The sequence below is a fragment of the Sinohyriopsis cumingii genome, chromosome 8 (assembly GCF_028554795.1).
Source record: "Sinohyriopsis cumingii isolate HCF-2022 chromosome 8, ASM2855479v2, whole genome shotgun sequence".
Taxonomy (NCBI): Eukaryota; Metazoa; Mollusca; class Bivalvia; order Unionida; family Unionidae; genus Sinohyriopsis; species Sinohyriopsis cumingii.
In genome coordinates this window covers 96404786-96429139 of record NC_142968.1, presented here as the reverse complement: position 1 = coordinate 96429139, position 24354 = coordinate 96404786, and the positions used below count along the sequence as shown (strand labels likewise).

At 40.3% G+C, this 24354-nt stretch overlaps 1 protein-coding gene and 1 long non-coding RNA gene across 4 annotated transcripts in view; one reads left to right on the top strand and one right to left on the bottom strand.

The window, feature by feature from the left end:
- The window catches only part of LOC149794190 (hydroxysteroid 11-beta-dehydrogenase 1-like protein A), a 138758-nt gene that overhangs the window by 43237 nt on the left and 71167 nt on the right, over positions 1-24354 (bottom strand). Inside the window, exon 1 of one of the 3 annotated variants that reach the window (XM_089968297.1) lies at positions 108-147. The exons of the other annotated variants lie outside the window; for them this stretch is intronic. The gene's annotated coding sequence lies outside the window, so the exon portion shown is untranslated. Of the gene's footprint in view, positions 1-107; positions 148-24354 lie in introns of those variants that run through there. 3 annotated transcript variants of the gene reach the window in all.
- Positions 1-24354, top strand: part of LOC149794191 (uncharacterized) — a 57344-nt gene that overhangs the window by 3637 nt on the left and 29353 nt on the right. The gene's annotated exons all lie outside the window — the stretch shown is intronic.

Below are 24354 nucleotides of genomic sequence, written 5' to 3'. Positions count from 1 at the left end.
TTGGAAATAAAATTCTCAATTTATTAAATTTGTATCTCAAGCTCTTTTGTTGGTGTGTTGACTGTGCTTATTTACATGTTACTGTATGGAGTATTGACAATCCTTACCTCGTTTACTCTCCCTGGGTTCTCTAATGGCTTGACTGAGTGTAAAATGAGAAGTAAAACAAGCAAACATCCCTCCTTTATCCTGTTTGATGTTTACTCTATATGCCAGAACATTCATTTCCATATCAACAAAGCTCTTTCATTCTTGTCAATTGTGACTATGGCTAAACTGCAAAAATATGTAATTTTCCATAACCTACCCAACATACCAAAACAATCAATAGAAAAAGTGAGAAGTATTTGTTTCCATACAGTGCCCACCTAGTGATGAACACAAGATAGTCGATTAAAACAGCTATATACCATGCAAAGAGGAATTCTTTCATGACAAAGTCATTTAGTTCACAGGTAATTTCATCCTTTTGTTTTCTCATGCTATTGTTGACAGTCAAGCTGGTTGAGTCTAAGTTCTTAATCAACAGGTAACTACCAAAATCTTCCTGTATGCTTATACCTCTTTACATTGTTTTCACTTCTTTTGTTTGTTGGATAAAAAAAAAAAGAACTCTTTAAATGCCTCTCTATATGGGGCCCCGAGTGGCCGAGTGGTCTAAAGCGCTCTAACTTACGGATCACTGCCATCTCACCTCTGTCTGCGTGGGTTCGAGTCTCAGATTCGGCTAATGTGGGTATGTGAGAAAGTTTGCCAGTAGCTTCTCATGGGTCGGTGGTTCTTCCTGTGGTTTTCCCGGGTTCTTCCTCCACCATTAAAACTGGCCGCCATGTATAGCCTATCATGTGCTGAAAAATGGTGTTAAGCCATACAACAACAACAACATCCTCTCTATATATTCCTAGGTCTAAATGTTGCACTTGATCCATGTCTCCACGACTACTAATCCTGTTGTTACAATCAACATGCGATCCTGAAATATCCATCTCTATGAAAAGATTACTTTTTCTCCAGTTGATGGGTGATAATAGAGTCTAAAATATAGAACTATTACATGTATTAACTGCAAAATCACAGGTAAAAAAGTGTCTGTTAAAAGTTGGGTCTCAGTTTTCGTAAGAGTCGAGAGCAACACAATAGAAAATTTCATCAAAGAATTTTTTTCTTATTTTGCAGGTTTTAAATGTACTTTTAATATATTACTGCCTTTATCATGCAGAAAAAATGGGAGCTAAGTGCCTTTCCAAAGAACACACCATTAGGCAACCAACCCAGTCTGGCATGGGTGGGTATTGAAACTGCAACCCTTGAATCATGAATCCATTACTTTATCACCTGAGCTACCACTGTTCCCTTGTCAAAGAAACTTTAGCCAAACCCGATATGTCTATTTGATCCAAACCTGATACATATATTAGATGAATTTAAGTAGGTACTGTCAATTATAAAGTGTAACTTGTTTATGACTGATCATATGTATAATATCTGTGACTCAATTATCTGATTTTCTCTCTCTGTAGGGATTGATGTACAGTGGATGTATATTTTATTCATTACATTTGCAGCTGCAAAATGAAATTGATAAGTGACAGCCTTGCAGATTATGATTTCTTCCAACCACAACAACAACAAAAAAGCAAGTAGAAATTTTGTCAGTACAATATTGATGTCCCTTAACAATATAATGCAAAAGTCAAACACAGACATAGTTCTGTAAAATTTGCCAGAAAGATGCTAAACTTGACTAAGGTCATCTTCAAGCAAGCTGTACACTAAATTTAGTCTAAATCCATCCAGTCCTTCATAAAGTGTTGCCGAGAAACAAAATTTGTAAAGAATGTGATTTGATCGAACAATGTGCAAGGTTATGTGATAGACCAGTAAACTTTATCTCCCTCACATATCTGATGAGTAAACCTAAAAGCAAATTCATAACAAAAGACCCAAGTGGGTCTGAAAGCTCATACCTAGCTGACATTTGCCTTTTAACTTGAATACAAAACTGCTGGCTAAAGAAGCAGCAGGGGGGGGCGAATCCGACATTTTGTCCAATCGTTATTTTGCTTAATTATTACTTTCTGCACTCAGCGGATCCGGTGTAGTCAGCGCTGGTAAAAAAGAAACGACGACGTCGTTGGGGGATCGTCCAATCGTCATTTGGTTTAATTAACACCTTCTGCGCGTCGATCCCCAGCGTCGTCAGCGTCCGGTAAGCACATCGACGACCGCGTCGATGTCATTGCCCCCCCTGCTGCTTACAATGAAAATCTTTATGATCTTACAAACAGAGTGATCACTAACTCCTCCTCTTGTAGATCAATTAGGTTATTTGACTGATCGGTAATTCTAAAATTAATTCTCGTTAAAAACCGATCATGGCATCGCATATAGACCGGATTAATCGGACTTTCAATGATTAAAAATCCCGGAGGGGCTGTTGGTGAAAATGAATAAAGGATATATCCCTGTTGAGCTTGATTTGATTGCTTGGTATCTACCTGGTAACTTCCTTCGATAGCATCACACACTAGATTAATCGCTATCACCGATGCGATATTTACGTTGTATGGAGCAATATGCCTACCATCATCTCCGTTATCGTGTCTGAGGATAGTTGATGGGGGGGTGTCCGCGGGTGGATTCTCAGGCCATCCTAGTATGGTTCTTATTGAACTGTTATAAATATCAACCATATACCCCGGTGTGCTTATTTCAATCGTCGACGATAACGTCGGTTCATGAACCGTAATAGCGATTTTTGATTCCTTTCCTGTGATCGATTTTATCCTGCGTTGAAATTCTTTATTGATTTGTTCTATTTGGTATGACCCAGTTGGTATTGTAACCTCCTCCCAGTCTGGGGTCCCATCGGGTTTATTTGTCCATGCAAAAACCAGCGAGTTATTAGGTTGTTGTCCGTTAAATGCGTCCGCTTGGATATTAGGCCAACTGTGATATATTCGCAATTTTGCCAGCACTATTTCCTTCACTGGAACCGGCGATGGGAAGTTCACACTGAATTCGGGTTTCGTTGACGTTATTGATATCATATTTGTTTGTACCGGAGTGGTGTTCTCCGCGATCCGCTGAAGTAATTGAAACCCTTCGGGGTTCAGCGACATTATTATTATTCGTTGTCTTTAGTGTCTAATTTCAACAACCAGGTGGTTCCGGCTTCCAGTTGAAAATCCTCGATTTTTGACATCGCGGAGCTATACAACTGGACCATCGTGGAGAATTCAACATCGGATACGAACAAATTATCAATTGACAACGAGATCAACCCGGATAATTTCGAGTACGCGTCGGACACTATTTGATGTTTTACTGTATACTCGTTGAGTTTTTTCTGAAAACACGATGATATCTTCCTAGTGATTGCGTTGGCGACTCCAGCAATTGTTGTCATCGCGGAGACGGCGATTGGAACAGCGATCGGGGCTATCGTGGTCACCGTGGATAAAATAACACCGGCGCCAGCTACTATACCCGACACCGAGTACACGACCGCGTCGATGGCGGTTATTTTACGACGGTATTTTTTTATTTTTGCACGGTATTGTTCGGAAAGCGTTTTTAAGTTTGCGGAGAATTCTTTTGCGGTATCGAATCGATATTGATGTGACGTCGGTGATACCTCTGATTTAATTACCCCGGTGGTCATTTTTATTTTAAAAGAGCTAGTGTTTTTAATTACTTAGATTCGCTACAAATTCCACATACCATGTGATGTTTGCCCCGGCTAGATTTCTATCAACGGCATAAATTGTAAACAGTTCAGTTGCGTTCTTGTCTATAATTGTTGATATTGTATTGTTAAACCCGGATGAACTCGACGATAATATATTAAACTGCATCATTGAAACCAGTGTCAATCGATAAATGCCCTTAATAGTTGCGGTGATATTTACTGTATTCTGTGTAGGAGTCCAATCGAATGATCCATGCCGAATTGTGTATACTGTGTTGATGATGTTCTCATGAGGGGTTTTTATTTTTTCGAATTGATCTGCTACTCTCGGTAGTCTGTCTTTAATCGCTGTAACATCAGCTTTGATTGTTCCTATTTCCTGTGTATTCTCGGTTATACTTTTTTTGTTCGCTGCAACCTTAGTAATGAGTGTACTTATTTCCTCTCCATACGCGTCTACATTTTTTTTGTTCGCTGCAACCTTAGTAATGAGTGTATCTATTTCCTGTGTATGCGTGTCCACACCCTTTTTGTTCGCTGCAACCTTAGTAATGAGTGTATTTATTTCCTGTGTATTCTCGGTCATACTTTTTTTGTTCGCTGTAAACTTAGTAATGAGTGTATTTATTTCCTGTGTATGCGCGTCTACACTCTTTTTGTTCGCTTCAATATCAGTTTTGATTATTCCTATTTCCTGTGTATGCGCGTCCATATTATTTATGATCGTTGTAACATCAGTTTTGATTGTTTCTATTTTCCGTCCATGCGAGTCTACATTATTTATGATCGTTGCAACATTAGCGCCGATTATTTCTATTTCCCGTTCATGCGCGTCTACACTCCTTTTGTTTGTTGCAACATCAGTTTTGATTGTTTTTATTTCCTGTCCATACGCAGTGATATCATTTATAGTTATTGTAATCTCATCTGGCTTGGTATTTTTTTTACCAAAGAATTTATCAAAGTTGTCATCGATCCTGTTAACATTTTTTCGCAACGGGGGTAAATTGGCCGACAGCGCCATAAGCTCCGAAATAGCATTTTTTATTATTATAAAATTCGGTTCGGTTGCCGTCGGGGGTCCCCGAATAAAACTATCGACAATGTGTTGCACATCGGCGAAATGCGTTAGCATCGCCTTGAAATGAATTTCCTGCAAGTTAAATTCACCACGTAAACCTTTTAACGAATTCAACATGGTTATATAATTGTCGCCAAGTGTACTTATTTTTCCATTTATCGTCAAGATGGATTCACCCGGTTTGAGTCGTCCGTCGCTGGTATACAACGCAATAGTGTCTTCGGCGGCATCGCGCTGTCGTATTAAAACGTCATCCAGCGACACATTACTGGATTTCAATTTACCCTGGCGGTCTTGAAATACAACTTTTTCGCCCGGGTCAACACTGGTTAAATTTAACATGTCAGCGATTTCATCCTCAATTAATTTTTTTATGTCATCGGTGGCGAGCGTTTCCGTGGGCTTTTTCAGCGCCGAAACCGGTCGTCCCCAAATATCAATCATCGTTATTGTAAAAAAAAACAGCGTTTCTAATTAACCCGCCGGGCCTCTACGACCCCACTAGTGTTTAATCGTTTACAACCATATGAGGTGGTTTTCGCGATGATGAAATCGCCGCGAGTACGTTCAATACCTCACGGCCACATATCGGTGGGTCACTTAATTGCTGTGTTGGCAGCGTGGAATAAAAAACCCGGGCTGAACACGCCCGGGCTGAACACGCCCGGATATACCGCATGAACTCTTTCGGCGGGGCTAACCCGTATGAATCAAAATAGACGATCGCACGCGGATCAATCGCGTATGCAACCCAATGAGTTCCCGCTCCAGAGGACCCATCGAGGTTAATTATATCGGTTTCAATATTCCTTGGTGCCGCCGGTAATTGATCCCTCATAAAAACACCTCTGAAGTTTTTTATCGCTAACGCGTTTGCGGCGTCTATTAAATCAAAATTAGACATTGGAGTCATAGACTCTTGAGTTAATAAACGGTTCCCGGTAGTCTCAGACCTTTTCCCGAATACCATGAATACGGGGTTCCCGGTAGTCTTAGACCCTTTCCGGCCACGGGTCGTTTTTTTTTGTAGCCTTTCCCGGTTGCCTTCTTTAATGCCATTCCCGCCGCGGTACCAACGGCCCCTAACGCAGCCGCCTTAGCCACTGCTGGTGCGGCCGCGGCAATCAACGCTGGAATCGCAGCTAACAGCGGAAATATCCCACCGGTCTTTTCCATGTTTTTAATTGCTGCGGCTGAAAAATCTATTTGAACACCTTTTTTATTCTCCATCGCATTATTGAAATGTTTTATTTGACGCGCCGTCAACGATATCTTATGATTACCACCTGCCATCTGTGACGGCTTCAGCGTTATTGTGGTCCCGCATTGTTTAGCCGACTTTGATCGTAATTTCTTGACTTGACCATCAGTCAACTCTACACTGATGACACTATACGACATTTATTGTAAACGCGTTTTGTGCTTTCAATTACATGTTTTCCACTGGCGCATCAACGATTCTCATTCGTCCACCAACGCCTTCTAGCAGCATTGATTTATCGCTGAGAATGACAGCAACCGCTCTATAATTGGCACCAGCCGGGGCTATACGAGCTCGGAAGTGTATATCAACGACGGATTGTCTCGTTAAATCAAGATGTTCCAGCGAAAAATAATAAATCGGATACAGGTTTTTAAAATCAAGTTGTGATATTTGCAAACCAGTGTCGACGTTTTGATCACGGCCCATATATGACAGCAATCGATGATACACACGTGCGATATGGTTGTCGCCGTAATTAAGCTGTATGTCCTCGGATGGTTCCTGTTGTCCGTTTATTCTCAGCGAAACATCCCTAACTCCTAATTGATCAAATATCATATGGCTGCGTTCTTGACTGCCCAATTGTTCCCTATTCTGTAGCGCTATGAATATATGACGCGGGGCTGAAACACCCTGTTTTGATGCCAGGTGCCATGTAAACGTATCGGCGACGTTATCCTCTTTAGTATCAGTTGTTACCGCTAGCCAACTCAACAACGATTTCCCTCCCTGTTCCATAAATGATAACAATCGTGCTTCCGTGGTAACTGATGGAGTCAGCACCGGCATCCACAATGCCATTTTAGTTAAAACGACTTTACCGGCAGCGACGCCAGCAGCACGCCATATTGCATTGTTATCATCGCCCCTTCGCGTCAGCGCGATTGTATGCTTGGCCCCATAGATAACCTTCCTGACATTTCTGCAGAATCCAAATATGTGATGGAGTGGAATCGCGCATGAAAACTGTCGGCGTGGTCTTTGCAACATCCCTACTCGTGTTGCGAATCCCATATTGTAATTATCGTTAAGACTTTTTATAATATTGAAATTAGCGCCTGGTCTTGCTCTGCGGTCTGGATTGGCTGCTTCAGCCTGTGGGTCAGTTGCGGTATCTCTTTCCACCAGCACGTTAACGTACTGAAGATGGTCAGCGTTATCGGTGGAGTCCTTCGCAAACATCATAGATGGGCCCGCCGATCTTGTATAATCATCCGAGTATCTCGCCAACCCAATTATCGTCGTTGCAACATCAACCTCGCGTTCTATTGATTCAATTTCTCGCCCGTCAATAAGATATCTGGCGCTCTCAAATAACGCCATGATACCGTTGTTAACGAAGCCAACTCGAACACGATGGTCATCTGCGTATGGTGTATTATCGGCGGCATTTGTCACGAGTTCTCCCTCAATTTCGATAAACGCTTCACACGGCAAAAAATATTTACTGGTATCTTGGACCTGAAGTTCAATTCGCGATCGTAGGTCGGGTTGCGCTGCATAATAAGAATAATATTGATAATCGCGGACAGAATCATCCCTGCGCACTGGGGCGTCCATATCAAACGCGGGGTCAGCGGTTCGCGCAAACATTTTATTATTTATCATGTTGATGTTTTCAATTGAAATCCATCAACGTCGTTTTCGTCGTAGACCACTCCCCGCTATCGCGTTCATGAGCGCGTTGGTTGCCGCATCGGCTGATGGCGAAGTCGCCGCCAACGACTCTAGTTTTTCTTCCACGGCGTTATTTATTACTTTACTGACATTCGCAGGCATCACTGTCGTTGATGGCATCTGTTTTTTTCTTGAAAATCTCTTGGATTTGACCAACGACATTAGTTTGTCCCGCGCGGCTGAAAGCGCCTTTCCGGCAACATCTCCAATAGCACTAATTCCCTTATCACGAATAACATCAATAGCCTTCATTCCTAATTGTTTGGCTAACGGCGCTACTTTTGGAGCCATTCTTGTAAATAACCCCGCAATGGTGCTACCGAGACCATCTCCATAGTACGCGCGGTAAACAGGCAATCGCGAGTTTACCACGTAGACGAGTACTGGTTTATCGTGGTTGTAGTGTATGATCATCTTTATTATAAAAACACCGGTTTTTCAATTAGTGATTGTGATCACCAGTGATTGATTACCCCCCCCCCCCAACCGAATCAAAAACCGGAATAAATTTTATCAAAATTTCCTTGGGTTTTTGCCCTCGATAAAAATCTGGTTTTTTTCTGGTTTTTTCTTGATTTTTAGTCATTTTTGGTCGTTTTTTGTTGCCTATAGTCGTTTTATTCTCGATTTTTCAGAAAAACATCGATTTTCTCTAAATGATTTCCTTGGGTTTTTGCCCTCAAAAAATGGCCAAAAACAGTCAAAAAATGGCCAAAAACAGTCAAAAAACGGTTAAAAATTAACAAAAACGATAATTTTATAATTTTATAATTTTTTTAATCATCCACTAACTCGTCTATGAGCGTTCGATATGCATTAATGTCCATGATACCGCCTGCAAATAACCGCTTGCAAATATCAGCGGCCTCATTGATTATTTCCGGAGAGTTATTTCCGGCTCGTTTTCCTCCAATTAGTACCTCTAGCCGTGATATATCACTGAGAACACTACCAGGACAGGTAACGCCGTAGGATTCTTCACCAACAGGGTATCCTTTTCCTTTTTTTGGTGTTCTACTCTTAACTTCCTTGTGGAATGCGTCGTAATCGGATTTACTACGATGTAGTAATGCATCTTTATGTTTACTTGCTAAATACACTATTCTTGCCCAGTCCTTTAACGACTTTATATTTTTCTCGTAACCGCTATTGATATGCTTCTTATCTCGTATGCTCTTAGCAAAATTGTTGGCAGCAAAATTAATTAATTCTTCCCTGCTACTGAAGCCTCTAATTTGATCTATTGTGCTCTTCTTGAGTATAACACGGGGTATATTCTCCTCTTTTTCTTCCGGTTCTCTTGCGGTGGCGCCTAGTTCTTCTTCCGGTATTTCTTCTTCTGGTATTTCTTCTTCTGGTTCTTTCGCAGTAGCACCTAATTCTTCTTCGTCGGCCATTGTAACAGAAGGGTCTTGTGGTTCCGTTATAGCGAGTGGTGGTGGCCTCCGTGTTGTAGCAGCCGCTATTTTCGCAGGGAGTGTTTCTAAAGACTTTTTTGTTTGTTTTGTCTCTGCCGCTATCTTTTCAAGCGCATCGAGGACGGGTACTGTTGCCGCCGTAACATCTTTGGTCGCTTTAGTTACCGGGGCAAAGAGTTGTTCGCTTCCAACGGCAAAATCAGTTTGCATTTGTTGCCGCGTTTGAAGTTGTTCTCGGATCCTGTCTCGTAACGGTATGAACTTTTTAAGCGCTGCTAGCCGCTCTCTGGCTAGCCGAGTAGTAAGTGATTCGCCTACCATTATTGCAATTGCTCCGCAATTTCTAATTTCCCGCCCAGTGTGTCATCGGAGGCTCCGTCTATAATCCTTCTAATGTTTTTGATCTTACTAGAAATCTCCCGGCGTCGTTCATAAACACGTCCAAGTTTTTTTCGTATTATTTCAACGGCAGTAAATAGTCCAATGAATGCATTTGCGTCATTGTGGTACAAGTTTTCATTAATCGTATGTTGCAATCGTTTTATAAAAAAGTACTCGCGGGCCAGGGTAAAACGCCCCCGTTTCGATTGTTCGTTAATAATCTCATAATCGGATAATATTTTTTCGCTGTCGAGACCATCAGATAATTCAATTCCTTGATTTTTTAATTTTGAAATCTCGGCTAATATATTATTGATGTCTTCGATATTCATTATTCTTATAAAACATCTTGTTTTTAAATAAAAAAAAAATGAACCCGTGTATCAATCCCGAGGTGTTCAACAACACTGAATACTTTGTTTTCTTCCGGAACAGACGCGTTCGCACTGTCATGGCGACTTCGTCAGCGCCACAGGCGCCGGTGGCCTTGTCACGGTGACTTCGTCACTCGCTAATTTCTGTTATATATGAAAATCGAATTCTGTGCCCAGTCTTTTTTGAGATCGCTGAATTCTGTATTCCTTCTGCAACAAATCGTACTGAGGTTATACAAATGTCGAAATATTTTCCTGCCGCATTCATGGAGTGAAATGTTTTTTCTTCGTGCGTTGTTGTATCAAACGATTTGACACCCCTTGCTTTCTTTGGGTATTTACCAGTTTGGCCTTTTTTGGCATTCTGACTTTGCGAGATAGCTTGCAAGTTTATAAGAGAATTATCAGTCTTATTATTATTAATATGATCAATCACAAGTCCATTCTCGATTAATCCGTTGAATACCTCAAATACCGCCCTATGAACATAGTATTTTTTCTTTCCGGCACCAAACATCAAATACCCCTGATTATTTTTCCATCCAACCGGCTTCTTCAGTCTGCAATTTCTAACAATGCCGTCGCGAGATGCCTCGTAATTGACGAGCACAGGATGCGGCTGAAATTCTTGGTCCATTTGTATAATAATACTATTTGTCTAATTTATTATTTGGTTTAATTATAAATCTTTCAACGTAGTCTTGGGGAGTTTTGATGACGAAGTCGGCGGTGGGGTCAATGACGGCGTTTTTAATTCGCTTGTCATAATAGCGTTTTAGTTCCCTGTATCGCTTTCCGCCACAATTAATACACAACTGCGATTTTCCTCTTACACCGACGTGGCAAACCAAGCACGGGAGGGGGCCAAGAGAACCATTACGAACGCTTTGTAAATGATACCCGCAGAATTCACCTCTACATGATTTATTGCACGGGGTTGTCGACCCAATCATCAACCATTTGCATTTATTCATTATACTATATTCTTTCATTTAAATACTTGTTTTAATTATATGGATGAGTTCGAGAGATTAGCAGCAATTAAGCCCTGGAAAAATATTAAGTTCAATCTCGATAGAGTCCTCAAGGACACACCAAAAGCGTTAATAAACGATAGAACCCTGTTGAATAAAATACGCGATTGTATTAATGAATTCAAGCGTGATGGTGCATCTCATAGTTGGTCAACATTTCGAATTGATGGCGTTGTTGATGCTACCATGAACGATAACCGCGCAGCAACGATAATATCACAACTTGACGGTAAAAGGTATTTCTTCAGAGTAAAATTCATTGTCCGGGTGGAATCAGGCGATTGGATCATACGTGATAAATTTGAACCAGTTCTCAGCGACAAGAAAACAGTCACTGTTAGCCGCGACTCCAAGCCGGGGTTGTTAACCGGAATTGACAGACCATACTATGAACGAGCGTATCCTGAAACAGCAGCTGTTTATGGAATATACCCGTTAAATAAGAAACCTGATATCGGAAAACTGAAACCGATGAAACAGTCAACGGGGATAAATTGTGTAGCAGAACGAGTAATAGAGCATTTTACAAATGCATGTCGAGGAAACAAATTGACTGATTTACGACGTAGCAAAATCAACCAGTGGGAACTAACCGTAAAAGAGCGTGGAGCAACCATCAGCGACATAGCGAGATTAGAAACATCGCTGAGATTTCCAATAACCGTTACAACGATAACCGGTGAAGTATTATACTAATCAAAGTATAAATCAAATGGGGCCCCAATCAAAATTATTGATCATAACGAACACGCATGGACGCCCGCGATCACAATATTTCCACGGGATAGAACAGTAAAGTATATTCCCGAAGAATTCTCCCGGGATGGTTTTCTCGCGGAGAGGAAACTATTTGATGCTATTACCTACTTGTGTAAAAACGACCCTGTATCAGTGTGGTTACTTCGCAGCGCTGAAAACGATGCGGATACCTTTGATCAGTTTGTAAGACCAAACGGTGAATTATATCGCACTGAAGCATTTCACAACAGGATGAAAAAAACCGCCATGGAATTTGAGGAGCATGATGAACAACTGCTAACAAATTGTTTTACGATTCCATCGGTTGTAGCTCATGTTGCAGCAAGGAAAAATGCGTGGAGACCAACGCGCAAGGAATTTCTGCCGGATGTACAATCCAGTTGTTTGGAATACTATCACGGTGGACTATGGAACACTGAATACAACCGCGACGCTATGATTTCCGTTGATATGGTTGCCTGTTATCCAGCGAGTTTTCTCGGGTATGGATCCGCCGCTGAGTATTTCAAACGATTTGGACACCCCAGTCATGAAATGACTCGTGTTGCTATTAATGGACCACTGCCTGATTTTGATTTAACCGGATTCGCTCGCATAGTATCATTTGAATTCGCGGCAGGACTCCATCGCTGTTGCTATATTTGGATCGGTAGACACATGGCTGAAAAGAAGTGGTTGCCAATAGCGCTGCTACGGTATATGATTGATTGTAAAATGCTAGTTTCGTTGATTGTCAGTGACGCAATTATATCATACCGGGCGCAGACTGAAGTCTGGTTACCAGAACCGGAGCGTCTAGATAGCATAATTGACGAGTCCAGAAAAAACATTGATGCCAACGAGGAATATATCATCGAATGGTCCAAAAAGATATTTAACCAACGAAACCGCGAGGCAAAAGATCTCGGTAGAAGAATAATTGGTAAGTTCACACAAGGTGGAAAAAACCACGACTACAAACGATATTGCTCACGGCTGATTATAGATGACGCAGAATATGATTTCGTAATCAAGGACGCAGTGGCAAAAAATAGATACGTGAACTGCAAAACAGCTTTCTTGTCCAATGGAACAAGGTTGGGTACAGTTGTTACCTACAGCGATGGAGACAGCCCAGCATACCCGCATTTGAGGGCGTCTATGCTGGGTTATGCTTGCATAAATTTATTCTCGATGATAAATAAATTTCCCGATACCGCGGTTAGAGTAGCCGTTGATTCGTTTTATGTTGACGTAGCGTATAAGGAAAACGTAGCCGGGTTTACTAGTCTGGACGAGAGTTGGGGTACATGGAGAATTAAAAATGAAATACGACGCGATTATTCCCCGTCAGCGGATGTCACCGTTGAGAACGACTACTTACGCGGTGATAATTTATCAGAATGGTCTAATGCACCACCGTGTTCTGATCCAATTTGTAGACACAAAACAGTTTATTTAAGCGGCTGTGGCGGGTCGGGAAAGACGACTCGGGCAATTGAATTATTTCGAACGCGGGCAAGTATAATCGTGCTTACACCGACCCATAGACTAACGCGAGAGATAAAACAACGAAATGTTGACGCCGTTACTTATCACAGCTTTTTTCGATACAGCGGCGGTGAGTGGACTCCTGATCGAATGGGGGAAAAATTTATTCCTGAGGTTATCATCTGGGACGAAATATGTACTGTTTCGTTAGATACTTTACAAATGTTTCTTGAGTGGTTGCTGCGCGCGAATACAGCGGTAATCATGTGCGGAGATCATGGCCAACCACCACCATTTGTCGGCGAGGGTCCACATGATTGGTTAAGGGGTTTTGTGGACTATTATGAAGAAACCGATACTGATTACCGAGCACTTGATGAACAACTGCGCGAGGTTAAGAAATTAATCAGATTACAGCCGGATAGAGTTCAATGTGAAATAATTCGCGAGGTGATTCCGGAAACGCCGTTAAATGAATTCTGGGAAACATGGAGACCAAACGATTTGATTGTAGCGAGCAGAAAGATAGTCAGAGACACACTTCAGCGGAGGTTGTTTGCGTTGCATAAGGAAAAGTTTCCAACGCGTCCAGTGCCGTTATGTTATAGACCCGCGGACACACGGCGGCAGAACATTGAAGTTGAAATTCCAGGCCGGACAGAAAAACAAATTCTCGTGCTGAATGATATCGTGCTCGTTGATATCGGCGTCGTCGAGGACGCGCTACGTGCTGATAAATCCCCGTGGACGCTAGGATACGCAACAACAATACATTCCTCGCAGGGACTAACCATCACGGACACAATTGTTTGGATGGTTGATAATCGCATCGAATGGTCGAATCTAGTCTATCTTGCAGTGTCCCGAGTACGGAGAATAAATCAGCTTCGAAGAATTGAAGCCACCGACGAAGCCGGCGACAAAGTCACCATCGATGCAAGCGTCATTGATAGAAAACTCTCGGGTTACCGCCAACAGGATAAAAAAAAACAGCGGCGTTTTGATATTGATGCCGAATTAATAATTGCGTTACGACAACAACAGAATAATCACTGTGCGAGTTGCAATTGTATAATGAGTTGGCGCTATTCGGATAAAGACGCTCGCCAATTTACCGTGGACAGGATCGATAACAGTCTCGGTCATGTCAAAAACAATGTGAGGTTAACTTGTCTTGAGTGTAATAGACGCAACGGCGCTAGTTAAGACCACGCGGGGGTAATTGAGTATCGTCAGGTATCACTTGTAGTTGCTCGCGAGTAAATCCGCGCTGAGGAGCAGTTAAATCCAGTCTATAGATCGGTGGTCTACCAGTTGATCGTGTTATCGTTGATATGTTATGTGTGGTAACACTCCAAATAGGATCAGTAGCTCTTTTTTTACCGCCTTCAAGCTCTCCTGGTTCATACAGATATCTCACGGTAACATCGACGAGAATCGGCTTGGAAACGCTATCTATTTTTGATCTTCCGGGTATATACTCGTATTTAATCGCGTCGCTGGGCTTCATGTTGATTGCTCGGGTAATCTCGTTATTTAACGCTGCAATTACGCCTGGCAACCTTTTGACCCATTCACGAGATCGTTTTTCTTGGATGAATTCCTTCGCGTATTGATATCCAAATAACCGTTCAGCAAGAGTCCGATTGAATCGTTCAACAATTGCCTGATCACGATGTAGCGCAGTATCACCTCGTCGTATCGCGACGCTATGATGTTTCAGCGTTGATAAAACAGCACCGCGAAATTCACTACCAGGATCAACTTGTAATAGATTTGGCCAGCGCAGAGGACCCCTTCGATAAATCCGCTCAAACGCATTGGCTACTTCAGTTGCTGACTTTGTTTTTAACGGCTCCGCTTGTTTGTATCGACTCGCAACATCAACTACGGTTAGCGCGTATTTGTAACCGTTGTCATGCGGCAGAAATAGTATATCAGCCTGATGAACTTCATTAGGTACGCTGACATCAAAGCACGAAAAGTTGATTTGTTTAGGCGGTGGTAGATAAATTTGCCATATAGCCTGTTTGGATAACCAATTAACCGCAACGGCCTTTGTTACCTTTGCAGCGCTTGCGAGTTTACCAATTGCGGCCTTCCCCTTCCAGTATCCTCTCGGAGAATAATAGATGGATTCCATGTTGTTATTATAAACGCTAGCGTTTTCAATTACCAGCGCGAGAAGCTCCGCTTCCAATCATTAATTTACCTTTCATAGCCGATTTTACCAACCATGAAGCCAACTTTTCTTTGAGGGATTTATCAGGAATGGCATTTAACGCGTGGATTAATTTTACATCCGCGATATGACGCTGTTGCAGATCGCTACTTTTGTAAGCAACATCATGAGCATGACACGCCTTATCGATAGCATTTATTGGATACTCACCGGATTTGGGCTGATTTTGATCATCGAGTCTGATATCTAATCGTGTTCCGGGGCCACAGTAGCTATATCCTGGGAGGTGCTTTTCTCCTGGATACTTTGCCCACGGTGTTCCGGGAAGTTTTGATAACTTGGCTGCAATATCACCTCCTCGCTTTTTTTTAAAGCATCCCCGGGTCTAGCAGAAATAAATCTAAATTTCTTTGTACCGCATTGTACACACTTGCCCGTAAGCGCCGATCTGTTATTTCTTGTTGTAACGGTTGTCATATCATTTGTGCCAGTACGTACTCTACACTTCACACAATATAGATCCATAATTTATGTATAGAGATATGAATATAATTGATTTTTCGGCGACTAAAACGAGAGAACCAGTTAAGCATGTTGCAGCGTTACCAAACTCGATCCGGATGATTATCATCGGACCATCTGGGTCCGGCAAGACGCAATTGTTACTTAATTTAATAATGAGATGGATGAAGTGGGATAAGTTGTATTTGGTTGCTCCTAGCGTAGATGATCAACGATGCTACGAGGTGTTGAAAGATTTCAACGAGAATGCATCAGCGATCGCTAAAAAAAATGTCATCGAGTTTATTACAGATATCAATGATGCACCAGGTATTGATGATATTGATGGCGACGTTAACAATCTAGTCGTGTACGATGATGTTATGTTAGACAATCAAAAAAACCCAGCTAGGATATTTTCCAGAGGCAGGCATAAAAACACTGACGTGATATATGTCACTCAACGATACACTCAGATTCCAAAAGTAATCAGAGATAACTGTAATATTCTTGCTGTATTCAACGGTGTTGATACACACACGCTACGAAATATTTGGCAGACATGGTGCGGCGGTGACATGGACTTTAATGTTTTTCGAAACTTTTTTAGTCATGCTCAGTCGACCCCACATGGATTTGTAACGATAAATTTACATGATCCTCGGACACGATATCGTATCGGACTTGACCAAATATTCGGTTAGTTGTAAATAATTTTCATTGTAAATAACCACTTAGCAGCAGGGGGGGCGATGACATCGACGCGGTCGTCGATGTGCTTACCGGACGCTGACGACGCTGGGGATCGGCGCGCAGAAGGTATTAATTAAACCAAATGACGTCACCGTCGTGTAGGATGGACCGTCGTCGTTTTTTTTTTACCAGGCGCTGACTACACCGGATCCGCTGAGTGCAGAAGTATTAATTAAGCAAAATAACGATTGGACAAAATGTCGGATTCGCCCCCCCTGCTGCTAAAGATATTCATACTAGTGTTTTCTTCCAAAACTGAAAGACCTTCTTACTGGTGTTTTCTTCCAAAACTGAAAGACCTTCTTACTGGTGTTTTCTTCCAAAACTGAGAGACCTTCTTACTGGTGTTTTCTTCCAAAACTGAAAGACCTTACTGGTGTTTTCTTCCAAAACTGAAAGACCTTCTTACTGGTGTTTTCTTCCAAAACTGAGAGACCTTCTTACTGGTGTTTTCTTCCAAAACTGAAAGACCTTCTTACTGGTGTTTTCTTCCAAAACTGAGAGACCTTCTTACTGGTGTTTTCTTCCAAAACTGAGAGACCTTCTTATGGGTGTTTTCTTCCAAAACTGAAAGACCTTCTTACTGGTGTTTTCTTCCAAAACTAAGAGACCTTCTTACTGGTGTTTTCTTCCAAAACTGAGACACCTTCTTACTGGTGTTTTCTTCCAAAACTGAAAGACCTTCTTACTGGTGTTTTCTTTCAAAACTGAGAGACCTTCTTACTGGTGTCTTCTTCCAAAACTGGTTAAATTCTGTTTAGCAGTTTTTATGAAATCATTTCAGGTTTCTATTTCTTGTTGTAATTGCAGTCCAATTGGATGGTACATCAGCACCGTTTGTATAAATATGAAAGACCTTCATTTCAATGTGCTCTGCTCTAAATCTGGTAAAGTCAGTAAAACTGTTATGAAAACAAGAAGTCATTTAAAAAAATTCTAATTTTACTAATTGTAGATACACTGGATAGCAGACAATCCTTATTAATTTGTAAAGTTTAAAAAATTGTCATTCAACGATGCTTTTTTGTCAAGTCTGGTAAAATGTTGTAGATTTGTGTTGGAGACATCATCAAAAGGTTTTCTTTTTATAGTAACAGCAGCCATATTGGACTGGAGATGACCATCATTTATACACATTAAAAAGTTTTCAAGCTAGGATACTTTCCATCATATCTTGGAACAAGCTGTTAAATGTCTTTCTGTTTATAGTAATAGTGGCATATTGCATGTGTGATTGGCTAATGTACAGCCATGAAAGGCCTCACTCTTACTGTGATAATTTCTGTGAAATTTGCTTAAATTCTGTTGAGTAGTTAGAGAAGCAGATTTGTTTAAAAGGTTTTTAATTTTAGTAATGGTGGCCATATTGGATGGTGGACTTATATAAACCTCAAAGATTATGGCAGGATTTTTTTGGGTCAGATTTTGTCTAATTCTGTTAAAATCTAGTTTCTGGGGAGTAAAATTATTTTTTTTTATGCAATACTTACCCGTCCTGTTTAGCTGATCTATTTTAATGCCAAAATTACACCATCTGTTTGCTGTGAATGCATCCTCCCACAGAGTAGAGAAAAGTCAGTATGACCTTTTGACCCCACTATTTGTTGTATGGTCATGTGCAGAGGGTAGATATAATGTTTCATCTTTTTCAAAGACATCAAAGCGGTGTGGGAAGAGGGTATTTGGCAATAGCAACAGGTAAGTATTACATAATTATTGCATAATTAAAATTAGTCTTAACCCCAATAAAACTATATTTCTAAGGTTGTTGTTGATGTTTTTGAAACCAGAGTCACTAAATCCCATTGATGATGGAGAGGACCCACCCATCATCCATGATACTTGACCAAACCCCTGAAAAAAGGCCTTAAGGCAACCAGTGGGACATTCAGGATAGGATGTATGGCAGGAGAGGGGTTAATTTGCTAGAGATGTCCTCTACCTTTCCTTTGGTGGGAAAGGAAGAGGGCTTAGAGAACTTCTTCTTATGGGATCTGTGGCAACCTGGGAACTGTGGACCTGACGTGTGAGGAGGAAAACAAGCAGGAGTTTGGGGATTAGACATAGGTTGCATCTGCTTGAAAAATTGTGCATGTGGTGTTCGAGGGTAATCTACCTGAGTGAAGGTGAAATACTGATGCTGATGCTTTAGCAAATCTTGAGAAGCCACAGTAGGAATGAGGCCCCCAAAGAGGTGCTGAGCCATTAGAAAGTCTTTCCTGTGGTTAAGTAAGACCCTTGATGAGTTCAATACAGCATCAAGGCAGATGTGCAGAAATTCTGCCCATAAAGCCATAGTGGCAGAAAGCGCATGACAAGATGTCTCAGCCATAGCTTCCAGCATATGTTGTAATCTTGTAATACAGCTTGATTCAAGAAGGCCTCTCTCAATATAATAAAGGAAGTAGCAGAGAATAGGTTGGCATGAGAAGCTATGGTTACAAGTAACGGGGTTTTCTGCTCCATGGCATCAATTGTTTTGATGGCAAGGTGTGCCCAAACTCACGTAGAAACACTCACTTTGGCCGCATCGGCGTCCAAAGGAGGAGGTTTGATGGGCCACTTTGGTGAATGTACCCGGTAGCTGGAAGAAGAAATAAGGGGTCTCAATGTTGAAAGATGAACAGACCACCCTCAACACTGACAAGTGATATTGTGGCTTTCGCTGAAACCTTTGTCATAGTTCCTCAACTGTGAATGAATGTTGAAGAAGTAAGAGGTATGGTCGAGTTAAAAATGCCTGTACTTCCACTTAGCCAAAGATGTTAATCCCTGAAATCTGTAGAGTATGTAATTGGTACATCCAATAAAGTTCTCTATCTTTCCTAAAATTAGTGCTACTGGAGAGCTCTGGATCAGATTTAATAATTCTATTACCTGATATTTAACACAGTCTATGTTGTGGTCAGATAAATTAAAATGCTTAGTCACATCCCTCAAGTAGTCTTTTATTCTCACTTGGAATTCCCTTTTAGTCTCACCTACATATTGTTTACCACACACGGACAAAGTGATCAGTTGAATAAATGAATCAACTTGTATTATTCCTTCTGATGAGAAACCCTTAGCACTCATGCTCCTATTAATTTAATGAGAGTCAATCAACAAAATCAACCAAACTGGATTACAGGTGATATACTGAATACATGTACTATTAAGACAATGGATAGATTTCATGAATTAAAAGATACTGACAATTATAGATTATCAGGAAACAGAGTCAAGTCAATGATTCAAAAAGGCAAAGAAATTATGTATTATTCCACTGAAATATCAGATAGTATTATAACAAAGAATCCTAGAAAACTCTGGAAATCCTTAAATGTCTTGAAAGCCAAATCTGTCAACCTCCCATTTACATGTATTAGTGATGAAAATGGTGATATTAAGCAAGAACTTCTTGAAATTGCAAATGCACCAAATGATTACTTTGTGAATATAAATGAGAAAAAAAAATGTTAATTTCACAGCTCCTACAAATATTCTCCAGTGATGAATTAAATGAACATATTTCTTCAAAACTTAGTAAAATCCCTAAAATAAGTCTTGAATTCATTTTAAATGAATTACACCAACTTCATGTCAAAACATCTACAGGTCTAGATAATATAAGTGCTAAATTCCTAAAACTCTCATCTCAATTGATTTCTCCTTCACTTATGTATAATCTTCAATCAAGTATTTCCTTGGGTATTTTTATAAACAGGCTAATACTGGAAAAATTAACTCCAATACATAAAAAGGGAGATATTTTTGATATGAGTAGCTATGGACCTATATCAGTTTTATCATCACTTTCAAAGATATTAGAAAGACATGTCTGTAATGAATTTGGAAACTAACTGGAATCATTTAATTTGCTACATTCACAACAATCAGGCTTCTGTGAAGGACATTCATGCCAGATTACACTAAGTAGAAATGTGGATGATTGGTTAACAGCAATAGATCAAGGCAACCTTGTCGGCACAGAATTTCTTGACCTTACAAAGGCTTTTGACCTTGTAATCACAAAATCCTGCTGGAAAAGCTCAGCATATATCAAATTAATGTGTGTGTGTGTGATTTAGATTTTTAGGGTAGCTTTAACAATTTTCCAGTCATATCACTACGATGTTTGCAGTGTGACAATTTTAAAGTGATGTCTAGCACTGGGGCATCATGCCGATGACATGTAGCATAATGTCCCACCCAGTCACATTATCCTGATTATCCTGACACCAGGCCGACAAGTCCTAATACTAACCTCTTAATGATGAGCGCCAAGTTAGGTTGCTGTTACTGTGGTGTTCTACCTCCCTAAATGGAGGGCACAACTCGCAACACCCCTGTGTATGTACTAAGAACAAGGTTGTTGCTGTGAAACTCCCCTTATGCATTAAGTAAACAAAGAATGAAAATTTCCTGTAACTTTTTCAGCAGAAAAATAGTATATTTCACCTGTGTTGTTTGTTTATTAAAGCAACATGTGACTACAATAACAATGTCAATGCAAGTGTGTGGCCAATGTAAAGAATAGTGTTTGAAAATTAAGATGGAGGAAACAATGCCCTCAACATATAAGCAGGGCCTGTTATTGTCCTTAGAAAATATGGACTTATGTGTACGTAAGAGTCTGTCCACCATAAAAGACTCGAACATGAGTTTGCATTGGAAGCCCTTCAAAGAACTAAGTTCTAAAGGTGATGAATGAATGGACACCTGTAACACTAAGACTACTAACTCCGCAGAAGGAGACTGCTAATTTGTTGATATCTTAGTTGTCTTGAGGCATAATTTGTGATATGGCAAATGTCTGCACAGTGTGGTATCTGTGAAAAAGAAAAAGAGGTTATATGCGACATACAGAGTGGTGTGCAAATGGTCAAAAGGTTATACTGACTTTTCTCCACTCTGTGTGAGGATGTATTCACATCATAGTGTTTTTTCAGTATGAAAGCATATTATCTAAACAATAGCGACAGGATAAGTAACTGCTGCTATTAAAGTGGGATTTCTAAAGCTATTTAGGTGTTATTTTTATTAGTGGTAATGATATTGATAGTAGACAGGCAACATTTCTACAAATTTTGAATGACTTCATTCCTGGGTACTGTTTCCAGTAAAACTGGTACAATGTTATTTTTAAAAAAAAATAGCAAATGTGGACAAAAGGATGACTCATGACAGACCCAGGACCAAATCACCATAAGCACATTTCACCTTATGGAAAGGTGAGCTAAAAAGATTTTGGATCCTCTATAACATGCTAAATGGAACTAACACATGTTTTAAATGTAAATCCAATCAAACGTAAAGGCGGATACAAAAGCCTACTTTTCAAAGAAAGGTCTGAAATAAGAGAACAGTTTCCTTGCATATGATCTACATTAAGACTACAATGAATACCAATTAAATATGGTTCATGTGACCTTACAAACTGAATGTGCTTCATAATGAAGGCATGCACAAATTAGACAGATTGTGAGACATATAAAATTCTACAAGCAAGGCCTTTTAGCACTTAAGTCTGTGTAAAATCCAAATATAAATTTGTGCTTATAAAACACCTAAGCTTCCAATGCAGACCAAAAGAGGTCCAAGTTCCAAACAAATTGATAACTATAGAAACAATACTAAAATTGCATGAAAATATAATCAAATCATCTATTTACATATACCACCATGCAAACCAAATTTCATTTGTTTATCTCACATAACTTCTGAAAAATTGTGAAAACAATATTTAATTTTTTTATAAAAATGTCCAGTTCACAAATGTTTCTTTTTCTTGTGTTGGCCTTGTGTACCTATTCAGCTCATGTAACGTAGTCTTTGCTAACAAGTTTTTGTCAAATGATTTTACATCCAAACATTAAATAAAGCAAAAATGAAAAATGCTATGAAATGCCTGAAAATTTAACTGAGTCATCTACTCTTGACCATAATAGATTGTGTAATAATTCATGGTTTGAAGTCCAATAGCTTTAGTATCATCATGCTAAAATAGCATTAGAATGAATTTTACAGATGAACATGCAAATCAATATGCCCACTTTTATCGTTGTGGGGACATAAAAATGTAGGTTATGTGAATTGGTTCTTATCAGCCCAAACACTTGAAGAGAGTGAATTCAAGCAAGGAGCAGTGATAAAACAAAATTTAGTCACATCAATCATTTCATGACCAAAACTGTGTTATACAGGATACTTTGGTATACTGGGGGCCTTAATAATAATAATGGAAAATTGATCATAGGAATTTGGTCAAATGAATATAACAATCAACTCAAAACCTTACTTACATTACCTTCAATGATCGAAGTTGACATCAGGGCATATCAGGACAAGCTGCCAGTGTGTGTGTGAGTGATTTGGATTTTTAACGTAGCTTTAACAATTATTCAGTAATATCGCTACGATGTCTGCAGCATGGCAGTTTATAGTGATATCTAGCACTGGGGTATCATGCCGCAGACATGTAGCAAGATGTCTCGCCCAGTCACATTATCCTGACTCCAGGTCAACCAGTACTAACGATAACCTCTTAATGCTGAGCACCAAGCGAGGCAGCTGTTAGTAACATCTTTATAAGTCTTTTGTATGATTCAGCCAGGATCAAACCCATAACCTTCTGCATCAGAGGCAGATGCTCTAACCATCAGGCCACTGGCGCAGTTAGCTGCCAGTGTCAAACTGGACTCATGAGATAATCTACAAGGAAACAATATTGGACACATCTCCAGAAATGGTTGCACTTTTCAGCTGGGAAACATATTGATCCCCTTGATCCACCTATAACCGCTCTAGTGGCCTAGTGGCTAGAGCGTTTGCCTCGGATGCTGGAAGTTGTAGGTTTGATCCCTGGCTGATAACATAAACATTATAATCTGTGCAATAACATAAACATTATAATCAAATGTCTGTGTGAAGTAAAACTGTCAGAAAAATCAAAGTACTGAGAATACAGATTAGATTGTTGTATTCATGTAATATAATATTACACAAAATCAAAGAAATGAACATAACTAGTGAGATACTGATAATCATGTTTCTTTGGTATGATCATAAACATATACCAGTATCCTATATGTACTAATTAATACAGCTGCAAATCATTTCTTCTCTTTCTTAAAATAGAGAATATATTTAGGCAATAAAGTTTGGTAAGGATTCGTCCAGTCAGGACTGATTCAATGCTCACCTTTCAAGAATGGAACCAATAACCAAGGACAAATGAAAAGAATTCACAACTTACAAAAATTGCCCCAATGAACAGAGGCTTGCTGCCCACAGAAGTGCCCAAAGCATCACTAAGACAGTGTGTCAACGAGTATTGGCAACAACTGTGTGAAGGAATCCAGCGCAATGGCGAGTCTGGAAACATCCAAGCTACGTACAGTGCATCAAGAAGGTTCTAAGCCCTACAGTGAAAGGGGTTGCCCCCCTGAAATCTGATGGGAGAGAAGATCACAGACCATGAGCAACAGCTGGCCAGATGGGTGGAGCACTACTCAGTGCTATACTTCCAAGAAATGTCAGTCATTGTTATGGCCCTTAACATCATACAGAAACTGCCCACTATGGTTGAGCTTGACAAAGTGCCCAACTTAGAGGAGCTTAACAAAGTCATGAATTCCCTCCCAAACAACAAAGCACCAGGTAGCGACAGCAACCCACCTGAAGCTATAAAAATCTGGGAAACTGACATTGCTTCAGCCAATGCATGAGCTACTCGGCCTCTGCTTGGAGGAAGGAGCAATCCCAAAAGACATTCATGATGCCACCAT